Below are 12,604 nucleotides of genomic sequence, written 5' to 3'. Positions count from 1 at the left end.
TTTTGCTGTTGAAGTTTATATTTTATTTGTATACTAGATTATTATATACTTTCGTTTTTATATATTATTCTAATTTTTTTTGTTGTTATATTATTATGTGTTTGATTTATATATTTTTGCTGCTAAAGTTCTTATTACAACCTTTTTTAGAAATATATTATTATATTTATATATATGATTATTATATATTTTATTAATATTTAACAGGTTGGCCAGAGCACCTGTTATTCTTTGCTCCTGTCTATTCTATTCTTTTCACCAGCCCATCTGACCCTTTTGTTATTTTGGTCCAGGTTTAGTTTTAGGAGACCAATCATTTTTTCACAATTGAACCTGGTTTTGTTCTTATGTTATTGGCCTTTGTGGCATTCTGACTTGGTGGCCTTAACATAGTTGACTCTGACATTTTCAGATCAGAATTAGGCCACTTTGACAACGTGGCATGTCTACGGATTGCCGTGTGAACCGCATTTGCAGTTGATCAATGATGACATCACGCCACAACAGTGTTTACGGATGTATTGTATGGCTCCATGGCTTAATGCTAAAAACAGTGTCTGGCAAATACTAATGTGGTCTAAAACTTCCCTCTCCCTCTACTGGCTGTCTGCTTCACTGCTGTCCTCCATATTTGTTTTGATTCTGTTCCTGGCTTCCGCCTGCGGCACGCTTTTTTTTTCAATCAACTTTCATGCCACCTGGTCATAGTGCGGTCGCATTCAAAAAAATCAGATGCGTATACGATGCAGTACCACATTTAAAAGTGGCTTAATTTGGATTTTAAAATGTCCGATTCCATGTGAAATCAATGTGTGTGCTATTCCTATTGTCAAAAGCATCAGAATTGGATACGTAGCAGGATGCCAGGGGAGGGATAGTGAAGTTTTAGACGCTACACACTGTTTTGAGCAATGGCCATTAAGTCCTACAATACCGGTTGCCATGTTGGCTTCCATAAACACAGCGGCCCTAGCTCTGTATCACCCGTTTCGATTGAAACCATAGACTGTATAATGAATAAACTGAGCTACAGTGACGTCACTCATAGGTTTGTGAACCTCAGAAAAGAAACCTACCAGGACGCTGCCATCTTTACATTTTGCAACTGTGGACAGGAAAGGGAGGAATTTGGGGGGCCGAGGGGTTCATTGATTGGATCCTGAGTTCGACCCCACAAGGGGTTGACAGTTACAATGGTAAAATTTAGAACTGACTTTATAACCAAGTCAGAGTATTCTGTATTCATGTTAATACACTATGAGTACTGTGAGCCTGTTCCAGTGAAATCATCGGCCTTGTGAAAGGTTAAACAACTGGATCTCCACACCAGTTAGTTGGTCCAGTCCCAGCCTGGTCAGATGCATACATGAACTGATGAAGCCTCTTGGATGAGAGGTGAAACGTCTTCCTAGACAAATAACCATGTCCAGTTGCTTTTGACTGAAATTGCTTTGGGGATACTCAGTACTGTGAAATCACAGCAGGAAAACAAAAATCCAGGATCATCATTTATTCCATTTTTCAATTACAATGACTGTTGATGTGACTAACAGTATTGTGGATATTAAGGACAGAGAATAATACATACATTGCAAAAACTGCAGTGGGTGATTTAAACATCATTGGTACCTAGTGAACATATGTGATTTGGTGATGATCCTCCTTTACAATAAAAATATTTTCTCTTGTGTAGCATAAAGTGAATACAACTTGCATTTCATTGTGCAACCCTGTGTTGTAGAATCCCATATAAATGACCATCCTTTCATCATCACCACACATTTGAGAACTAAAAATGTCTTCCATGCAGGCGCCCTTCTACACAACCAGTTGACTGACAACGAATATGCCCCTCCACAGATGAGCTCTTCCTTCTGTTAGCACCGATCACTCACTTTTCTCTGTGTGGAGACCCTTTACAGATGTAGCAAAAATAAAAAAAAACATAAAATAAATAAATTATACCATATAAAATAAAGAGTTACTGAATGTAAGTTTTTAAATTCCATCCACATGTGTTTACTGTTGTGCATTCAGACTCTACATTATAGTATAAGTTATATACATTACATTATAGTATAACATGTGACCACATGTGCAATACGCATCTGCAATGAATATGAGGATTGTTTATGACAGTTGCACATCACAAAATGATGTGCAAATAAACTATATAAACTAACAAGTTCCTACATCTGCAATATGCATCTGCTGTTAAATTGAACTTGTTTATGTTTATTTAAGACTTGAATACATCATATAGATGTGACAGATTCAGCTAAACTGTACAGACTCATTTTAATTTGCAAAACCTTCAAATGAAACAAACAGTGTATCATCACAGAGAAATAGTAAGACGATGCACGAATTACTGACAACAAGCAGCTATTAGCACTTAAATGCTACTATCAGGTAACATTATTTTACATTGACGCTAGCTTGGTGAACAACGTGCATTCATGTTAACTGTGATATTAGCTAGCATGCTTAGTTTGGGTAGCGAGAGATAAGGCTTAAAATAATATTTTTCCATGGCTGCTGTAGGTTTGATATACATTCTCTCCGCCTGTCAACCACAAGTAAGCCAGGCCCCCAATGTATCCCCTGCTTTATCGTCTATTTCCCTCAAATGGTCAGTCCATCCAGGGCAAATACAGCCCTGCAAATACATCGCAGGGCACATAGAGATGAACAGAGATAGACAACCATTCACACCTACGGGCAATTTAGAGTCATCAATTAACCTAACACGAGCATGTCTTTGGACTGTGGGAGGAAATCGGAGAACCCGGAGAAAACCCACGCAGACACAGGGAGAACATGCAAGCTCCACACAGAAGGGCCCCAGCTGGGATTATAAGCCATTATGGTGATGAGGAGGAGGAAAAGGATGAAAAGAAGGAGGACAGGAACCAGCAAAGATTCAGTGAACGGTACAGTGTCCAGGGCTGGACAGGGCTTGGCTCTGCTGTAGCTATTCCGTTGCTACCTGTCATAAACGGTACAGAGAGTAACACAGAGTAACGGGACCCAAATGCAGACACGGGAACAGGGTACGGTTTTAAACAAATATTTAATGAACAAAAGTAAACCAGTGAGGGGGAAACGGTGTAGGGTCCAGGGAAAAGGAACAAAACAAAAGACGGTGAAGATGGTCAAGGGTAGACAAGAACGGGTAGCAGGCGAACAGTCGGGGATGCAGAAGAGGGAACGGGATCTCGGGAAACCAGAACGAAAAGGAACAAAGAAACACTCAGTAACAAACAAACAAACACGGAGCGACAATGCAAGCATAAGTAAACGGGAGCCAATCAACGAGACAGGGTACCACGTAAATGAGGAAACGGTCTGGCACCAAATGTGTCCCACATCCGGCTCTTTGCAGGAGAGCAGGAGGTAATTAGTGCATTTAGTAACAGCTGGGCAGAACCACGCCTTCCAGCTCCAGACATACAAACACAGAGAGGGATGACACATGCAGGGCAGAACAGACAGAGGGAGACAAACACAAACACAAGCACAAAAGGAAGAAGGGCAGGACTGGCAGGAATGGGATCCTGACACTACCTCACAGTCTAAAGCAACTACTGTTGCTGTAAAACGGTGGATAAGTGTTTTGGAGCGTCAGAACCTCTCGCCAAAATGACTCGTTTCACTGTCAGAATTCGATCGGGAAGTTTGGAAGAGCCACATGATTTAGTTACTTTATCCCCATTGAAGTTAGTCATCCTCAACAAGGTTAAATTACTTTATAAAGAATTTATAGTCTGCATATTAAACAAATATTTAGTCACTGGAATTGGGCCCCACTTTAGCTTTTGAAACAGGCCCCCAGATGCTTAAGGCCGCTATGCATAAACACCGTTGTGGGGTGATGTCATTAATGATCAACTGTGCATGCGGGTCACTTCAGGAGCGTGAGCTGTAACACAGCAATCCGTAGACAGGCCACATTTAAAGACGTAATGTGAACAGATAAACAAAAAAATCAGATTTAAGCAACAAATTGGAATTGAGCATTAAGACCTGCAGTGTGAATGTAGCCTCAGAGAAAGGTTTAATGAGGTTCATGAGGCCCAGTGACAGAAACACTCAGTTAGACGTGAAACAGGTAAAACAAGGATCACAGACAATCTAGCAACCTGCTATCTGTTTAGAGGAGAGCTAACAGCTAACCAGGTGCAGCTGAGCAGGTGAACAAAACCAGACGGTGGCTAATGAGCAACACACAGGAGCCAACATGCAGAAGAAGTAAGTGCAAATCAAAACATGTTTATTCAAGGTCATATTGTAATAATCTGTGAAGATAAAGTTTGTATTTCTGTGATCCACAAAAGATAATACACAGAGCTTCAATTAAAGGCTGTGAAACAGTGACCAGTGTGTGACGATGGTTAAGTTAAGTTGACAGAAGGTGACGGTTAAGTTTAGACGATAAAAAGCAAATGACTACACTTGTACTGTAAAAAGGGTTTCTTGGGAGAAACAGATATCCATCACTTTTCACCTCAACAATGTGAGCAGTTGCGCTCTGAGAATGCAGGGCTACTTGTCGTTCCTAGAGTCTCCAAACGTAGAATGGGAGGCAGAGCTTTCAGCTACCAAGCTCCTCTCCTGTGGAACCAACTCCCAAGTGTTATTCTGGAGGCAGACACTGTCCCCATATTTAAGAGTAAACTTAAAACTTTCCTTTTTGATAAAGCTTACACCTAGGGCTTACGAGCCCTTAGCAATGTTGTTATTTTTAAGCTGATTTTGTTCTGCTTAATTATGCTGCTATATGCCTAGTCTGCCGGGGGATAATACTTTTACAGATACTCTGACCTCTCTCCTCTCTGTCTGTATCATTCATGTCTCATCAATGCATGTTACTAATTCAACTTCTTCCCCGGAGTTGTTTGTGCTTTGTTGTCTCGCAGGTCACTGCTGATCGTGGTGGTGCCTGCTGCCGTGGTCCTGCATGACGCTTCCTGCTATTATAATTTGTAACCTTAGCTGTGCTTGTTTCGACTATTCTGCTGTATTAACTGCCATAACATATAATTCATATTCACATTACTATAGATATTATTATAGTTACTGGAAGTGTGTCTGTCTCTGTCTTTGTGTCTGTCTTTGTCTCTCTCTGTCCATCTGTCAGTCTTTTCTCTCTTTCTCTCTCCTTTTCTTCCTCCCCAACTGGTCAAGACAGATGTCTGTCCTCCACAGAGCTGGGTCTGTCTGACGTTCCTGTCTGTTATAGGGAAGGTTTTCGTTGCCACTGTACTCTACGGGGGAATCTATGTAAATCATAAATAAGTCATGGAGTGTGGTCTTTACCTACTCTGTAAAGTGTCCTGAGCTAACTTTTGTTATGATTTGGCACTATAAATAAAATTGAATTGAATTGAATTGACTTGTATTTTTCAACATCATATTAAAAAAAATCTCTGTGGTTTGAAAAGTAAGAGGCAGCTGGTCTCACTGCTCTGGTTTCAAATGTCGAAAGGGGTGTGAAAGAAAAACACCAATATTTCAGAAAGCTTCTGTGATATGTTTTGGTCCCTGTGTTCTTGGGACACTGTAGTTTTGGTTCAGCTGCTCCACGATCATATCTGTGTTTTGAAACAGAACTCCGGAGGTGAATTTGAGGTAAAATGGAGATGAGCGCTCTCTCTATCTTGACCATACATCTCTCTTGACTTTCCCTCTGTTTCAACATCTCTCCAACTTTCCTTTTCCTGCTCAGGAAACGATAGATTCTCAAGATAAATGTTTATAATATACATTCCTGTTTCCCAATCAAGTCCCTGTTGCACTGTGAATTTTGACTGAGCATGATGAATATTAATGAAATGCTTTCTCCATCTATGAAAGGAAATCCTGCTTTTTTTAAGAGAAAATGCTGTCATTTTGACTTCATGGTGTAAAGAGCATGATTCTGAGATTGACGAAGCGTTAACAGCAATAAAACAAAACTGTTGTTTTATCTGGCATCTAAAAAGAAGCACTAGTTTAATTTATTCTTCTTTTTATTGTTGGCTTAAAATCGTGGTGACTGAAATCCTCAAGGTTTCAATGAACATTACTTTTAACGTATTAGGTAACTGATTTCTTTTTTTTTTTTTTTAGTTTCTATAGCTTTTTGAACAAGCCCCAAAGTTTCAATTTGTTATGTACTTGGCCAAATTTGCACCAAATTGAAAATGTACTGCACCATTGTTGAAAAACAGGCAGGCCTAGGCTAGCTGTAAGACTAACCGTCAGACCAATTGTCTGACTAACTGTCTGACTAACTATTGGGCTAACTATCAGGCTAACTGTTAGGCTACGTGTCGGGCTAACTGTCGGGCTAACTGTCAGACTAACTGTCAGGATAACTGTCAGACAAACTGTCGGGCTAACTGTCAGGCTTACTGTCAGACTAACTGTCGGGCTAACTTTCAGGTTAACTGTCAGACTAACTGTCGAGCTAACTGTCAGGCTAACTGTCAAACTAACTGTCAGACTAACTGTCAGGCTAACTGTCAGACTAACTGTCGGGCTAACTGTCAGACTAACTGTCAGGATAACTGTCAGGCTAACTGTCAGGATAACTGTCAGACTAACTATCAGGCTAACTGTCAGACTTACTTTCGAGCTAACTATCAGACTAACTGTCAGGATAACTGTCAGACTAACTGTCGGGCTAACTGTCAGACTAACTGTCAGACTAACTGTCGGGCTAACTGTCAGGCTAAATGTCAGGCTAACTGTCACACTAACTGTCAGGCTAAGTGTCTGGCTAACTGTTGGGCTAACTGTCAGGCTAACTGTCAGGATAACTGTCAGACTAACTGTCGTGCTAACTGTCAGGCTAAATGTCTGGCTAACTGTTGGGCTAACTGTCAGGCTAACTGTCAGAATAACTGTCAGGCTAAGTGTCTGGCTAACTGTTGGGCTAACTGTCAGGCTAACTGTCAGGATATCTGTCAGACAAACTGTCGTGCTAACTGTCAGGCTAACTGTCAGACTAACTGTCGGGCTAACTTTCAGGCTAACTGTCAGACTAACTGTCGAGCTAACTGTCAGGCTAACTGTCAAACTAACTGTCAGGCTAACTGTCAGACTAACTGTCAGGATAACTGTTAGGCTAACTGTCAGAATAACTGTCGAGCCAAATAAACACACTGAAAATGGACAAAAAATATTTGAACTGTCCCTTTACCCGCTGTTTGTCCCTTTTTTTAAGTATTTTTTCATGCTGAATGATTTATTTCCAAGAAACTTCTGAGCATATCTTCAATCAGATTTTAGGGCTTTAACTAATCAATAAATATGTCAATGAAGAATTTCTTTCAGCAAGGACAGCCTTGAACGCCATAAAATGGGGGAAAAGGAAGCGACCTTGACACAGAATATCTGATAGATACACAGTAGAGTGCACTCACACAAAGATTTAATTGTCATCAGCTGTAGTTTTGTGCAGCTGCAGACAATTCCTCAAATGACTGAGCAGAGGGATATGTCACCTTATAATACTTGAGCCTATTTACAATTTGTCTGATCAGATTCATGAGTGTATGCACACACACGTGGACCCGTGATAACCCTGAAACTGAGTCCCACCCTCATAACAACAGATCCAAAATGAACCCCTGAGGAGGACCATATGTTCTTACGTTGTTCCCTAGACATCAGGCCAGAATACATACGATATAAACCACAGGACTCCTCTGGATCTGCAGCAGGAACACCAGCGCGTCTTATTGCTCTGCTTCACTCTCCTCCTCTCCTCCTACGCTGATTAGAAACAGGCACAGCCGGCCATCAGCGCTCAAATAAAATACATAATATTCTGTTTTGAATTCAGAGTTCAAAACCGAGCTGCCTTCTCTCGCCTCATAAAATGGGGATGAAGGCAGGGTGAGGTTGACCAAACTTCAGACCTCGTAAACTTGTATATAACGTCGGTGTAAAGTGTGGTCGGAAGGAAGGGGGAGACAGGGAAGGGGGGGACGGAGGGCAGGGTTAAACATACTGTAGAGGTCGTTTGGGTAAACAGTCCATTCCTGAGATTAAACTGAATCTATGGCATTTCTTACTTTCTCCGCTGAAACTCAGGACAGAAAATGGAAACTTATGATGAATGTGTTACATGTTAGAGTTCAAATGTTTAGAGTAATCTTTTATTCAACGCTGCTTTATGTCAACCACACACCACCTGAGAAAGTGCACTTTGGTCCTGATTTGTCCTCCTGATCCCTTAACGTTTCTACAGGTCATCTTCAGAATCGCCTGTTGTGTGACGTTTGATTTTAACATCCTCCGATCTGCTCCCAGGTCCATCCATGTGCACATGCGCTTTCTTTTGAAAAACTTGTGTGTGGGTGGGTGTGTAGAGTAGTGCATCCAGGTCCAGTTCTGGCAGAGGCTCCTTCCAAAAAGAGTAACTGCTGTAGTCAGGACAGTCCAAAGCAAGGACATGCTGCCCCCGACGGAGAGCTTGGGGAAGAAATGTTCCACCAACTCACTGAGGTGGCTGTATGAGGACTTGTTGACTTTTCTCCTCTCCTGGGTGAGCTCTCCTTTTGGGTTCACGGTAAAGAACGTGGTTTCAGGCACCCTGACCAGCTTAGCACCGTTCAAGCCTGGAGGCACCAAATATTAGACATTATTTACAGTATTTTGGATGTGATATCCTGTTGTGATTGTTGAACAGCGAGGATGTAATCACATGGGAAAGAAGGACATCAGACTAACAACACGCTGTCAGATGATATTCAGCATTTGTCAGCTGTTATTCTCTCTGAATGTTGCTGCGTGACGTTCCAGGTGTCTCAAACTGGTCCAGTAAAGGGCCGCTGTGGCTGCAGGTTTTCATTCCAACCAAGCAAGAACACCCCTGACTCGACTTATTCAACCAACTGAACTGTCTTCACACAGTTGGATTTGCTGGATCAGGTGTGTTCTTGCTTGGCTGGAATGAAAACCTACAGCCACAGCGGCCCTTTACTGGATTAGTTTGAGACAACTCTCCAGTTGTGATGTTGGATGGATTTTTACTCTCCTCCAGCGTAAAAACTTTTCTGCAAGTTTTATCGAATTTTGCCATTTCCATTCAGCTTTTCTAATTTGTGCTCCCGCCATTGGTCTTCTTAATCAATGACGTCCCTGCATGTTTTTTTTTTCTTTTTATAGAATGTTCCATTACATTCCTGTCAGTGTTTCTCTTATATTCAATCTGCAGTGGCGGTGCAGGTGCTGTTGCCAATTTAAACCTACAGTTATATTTTGCGTTTATTACATTATACAGTCACATTGTTAGTCAAAATAGAATGATCGTAAATTAAACAATCAATTAGATTAATCCATTAATCAGTAAAATAGTTGATGGATTAATCGATAGAAAAAGTTTGTTAGCGGCATGTGAATCTTCAAAACCATGCAGTGCACCAGTGGCTGTGAAACAGGTCATTTGGCATGTGGATGAGAAACCGCTAAATAATTCCCCCAAACGTTTCTTACACACTTTTTTTCTATAGACCTTTTCAATGGAATTCCATTGCTATGCAACAGCCTTGGTCCTTGTTAACTTCCTATCAGCTGATGACATTCACAAACACTGCAGCAGGAAATATACTAGGACTGTTCTGAAATGTTTATGTTTACATCTTTGAAAAGGTCCATAGTGTGCCATTGATTAAGCTACTGTGTGCCAATGGTGGCACCATGCCCAGGGTTGCTGACCCGTGGTCTAGTCTCACTGCAGACGGCTTCAGAGTTGAAAGCATCATTCGTTTGTTCCGAACGCCAAGAGCTGCATCAAAAAGGCGGTATTTGATTTCCTGAGAGTGAAAACGGCCTGCTTCCACCACGTAGATCTCAATTGTGGTTTGAGGTTTTTGTTACTTGTTTAAGAGGTCTGCATATTTCTGTCTTTGCGCATGAATGCATCTGCATTGTTATGGATTTGACGCCCAGTCTGACAAACATATGACTTAACTGAGAATGTGAGAATGACCACAATTACAGCTGGATGATACAGCAAAAAACGATCCACAGGCAAAGTTTGAGGTGGGTCACCAAGGCGGTTCTTTTATTCATCGCTCTTGGCAAAGGCACAGGCACATCAGTGTCACCAACCAAAAGAACCCCAGGTTGTCAAAATGGCGCCTATTTATAGGGTGTCAACCCATTTACTTGGAAGAATCCAGAATCCCCAGATCCCCTGCCTAAAACATCACACCATCACACCACATCATCCGTGACCTATATACATCCTATTCTACATCCACTAACAGAAAATACACCAATGCACTTCATATTACCTCCACTAATAATAATAATACAATGCACACATTTACCATCCCCACACCAATGGCTGCCCTCGGAACTATATAAGCAACGTCCGTTTCCTGGCAAAGCCTTTTGCTTGCACACCCTGAAGACAACAGACTGGTGAGTACACAACACTCGATTGATTTATTCCCTACACACTTATGGAGCAACACAATACCCATTCTTAGCTTCTCAATTAAGAACACATTTCATCTGCACATTTAACCCCATGTCCCTCTGCTCCAGGTTGAACTGCGCGGCCCACACAGTAAACCCCAAGACCCAACAAAGGACAACAAACATGGCGACAAACATACAATACATATGGTAAACATTTCAATACAAATGTACAAAAGGCAATGTGTTAAAATGTATTGTGCAAATCTCCAATAAAGTGCTGTTGCTCTTCTTAAAATCTGTGCAATTATTAAAGAGCATCTGTAATCACACTCAGTCTAAAGTGCGTGGTGCCATGTGTGCAAAACTGGTGATGATGTGCTCTTCATCAGAGAAACACATCAAGATGACGCAGGTGTTGTCAAGTGAAGTTCTTAAAATTGCCTCAAAATGTGCCTCTTATCAAAAACCTGTTGGCTTTCATTCTCTGAGCAAACGGAAACCATTTCTGTTGAATTGATTTAATTGGATTTGTTAAAATGTGATTTAACACCTGGACAAGCAAGAAAGACAATTTACTGGGTTTCATATGAGTTCACATGGCAACTTAGGTGGCAGCTTTTTATCATTATTTGGTCTGGTTTACTCTTTATTAAAAAGATCCACATCCGCTCTTCACAAGGTCTCCACATCATGTGGACATCTGATTTAATGTTCTTTTTAAGGAGGCCAGTAAACACTTTCCACTCCTTCAAACAAAACACAGAAATTCGCAGAAGATTGATCACATTTCCTCGTAAATGTTACTTATTTTAGTAACTCCCTGGTGTACACCTGCTTGACTTGAGGTTTTAAAGCCTTTTCTAATCATTAAAACCAGAAAATCCATCAAACTTTCAGCATTACTATCCCAATCTGTGACGTTTACGGTTTGTTTTTGTTTAGTAATGCCATTGTTTGGTTATTAAAACGTTAAAGAATTTCATCCTAGTTAAATTGTCTTCCTTTGCCCCTGAGCCCACTAACAGTGGATCTTAAGAGCTGCAAAGTAAAGAACAAAAAGTTCTGTGATGTGTAAACAACCTTATTATTCCTTTGTTTGACACTCCACTTTGATCCTGATCCCCAACAGCCCCTGAACTGATCCTATGACATAAAGCTTTGGACCAGTAGTAAGTGAACAGTTTACAGAGAACTGTAGATGTAAGAGACGTTACGAAAACCGATACAGAGCTGTTTGTTTTTCTGCAGTCCAGCTCTTCTGAATGTGATGGGTTCAGCATCTACGAGAGATGGATGTAGGTAGCGGTTTAATTAAGATGACAAAAGGCGACGATAAGTTTAGATGACAAAAGGCGACGGTTAAGTTTAGACAACAAAAAGTGACGGTTAGGTTTAGACGATAAAAGGTGACTGTTAAGTTTAGACGATAAAAGGTGACGGTTAAGTTTAGTCACTAAAGGAATTGGTTCAGATAATATAAAGGTGGTGGTTTGTCTTAGTTCTGCCAGGACATAAACACCGGTCCTCCAGGTCAAAGTCCTGTGATTTGGCACCACGACCCTCCTCCCTACGTGGATTCCGGTGCTCTGATACTGCGTCACCTGATTTCCTTCTTTGCTTTAATCAAAACAATACCAGCGTCTCTGTCACGGCTGATTGAGAACTTTTCAGTTGTGAGCTGAAAACACTTGTGACGCACAGCAGCGCCCGGTGTGATCCTCATGGAGGACTGACTGCTGCAGCAGCGCTGCTTTAACTCCATGGCCACTGTAGACTGGATGAGACTAGCCCGAGCCTTAATGTGTGGGGCATTTGGGGAAGTTCAGGGGTTGTGGGTTGAGGGTTTAGGTGGGTGTTTGGCATTCAGAGGACAGGAGATGTGTACCAGACCAGAAGCGTCTGCTCCAAGCCTCAGACTGTAAGATGTGGTGGGTTCTCCAGCAGAATACCCAAAGGCTCACCATTTGAAATGCTGCAACAACAAAGAAAAAAAAATCCTTGTAGGAACACTTCCTGGATCGAAGCAACCTCACTTTAACACAGAGGGGTGATTATAAAAGCCAGACGACCACAGATCTGTTTTGAACACAGTGGCACGTGTTTGTATTTGAATAATTGGAAACACAGATTCACTCAAAGATTAGATCTTGATAATCTTCAGTAGCGGATGAGAGATTTTTTTTTA

Source organism: Echiichthys vipera (assembly GCF_963691815.1).
Source record: "Echiichthys vipera genome assembly, chromosome: 19".
NCBI lineage: Eukaryota > Metazoa > Chordata > Actinopteri > Perciformes > Trachinidae > Echiichthys > Echiichthys vipera.
The sequence above is the reverse complement of the archived record's forward strand: the minus strand, read 5'-3'. Positions refer to the sequence as shown.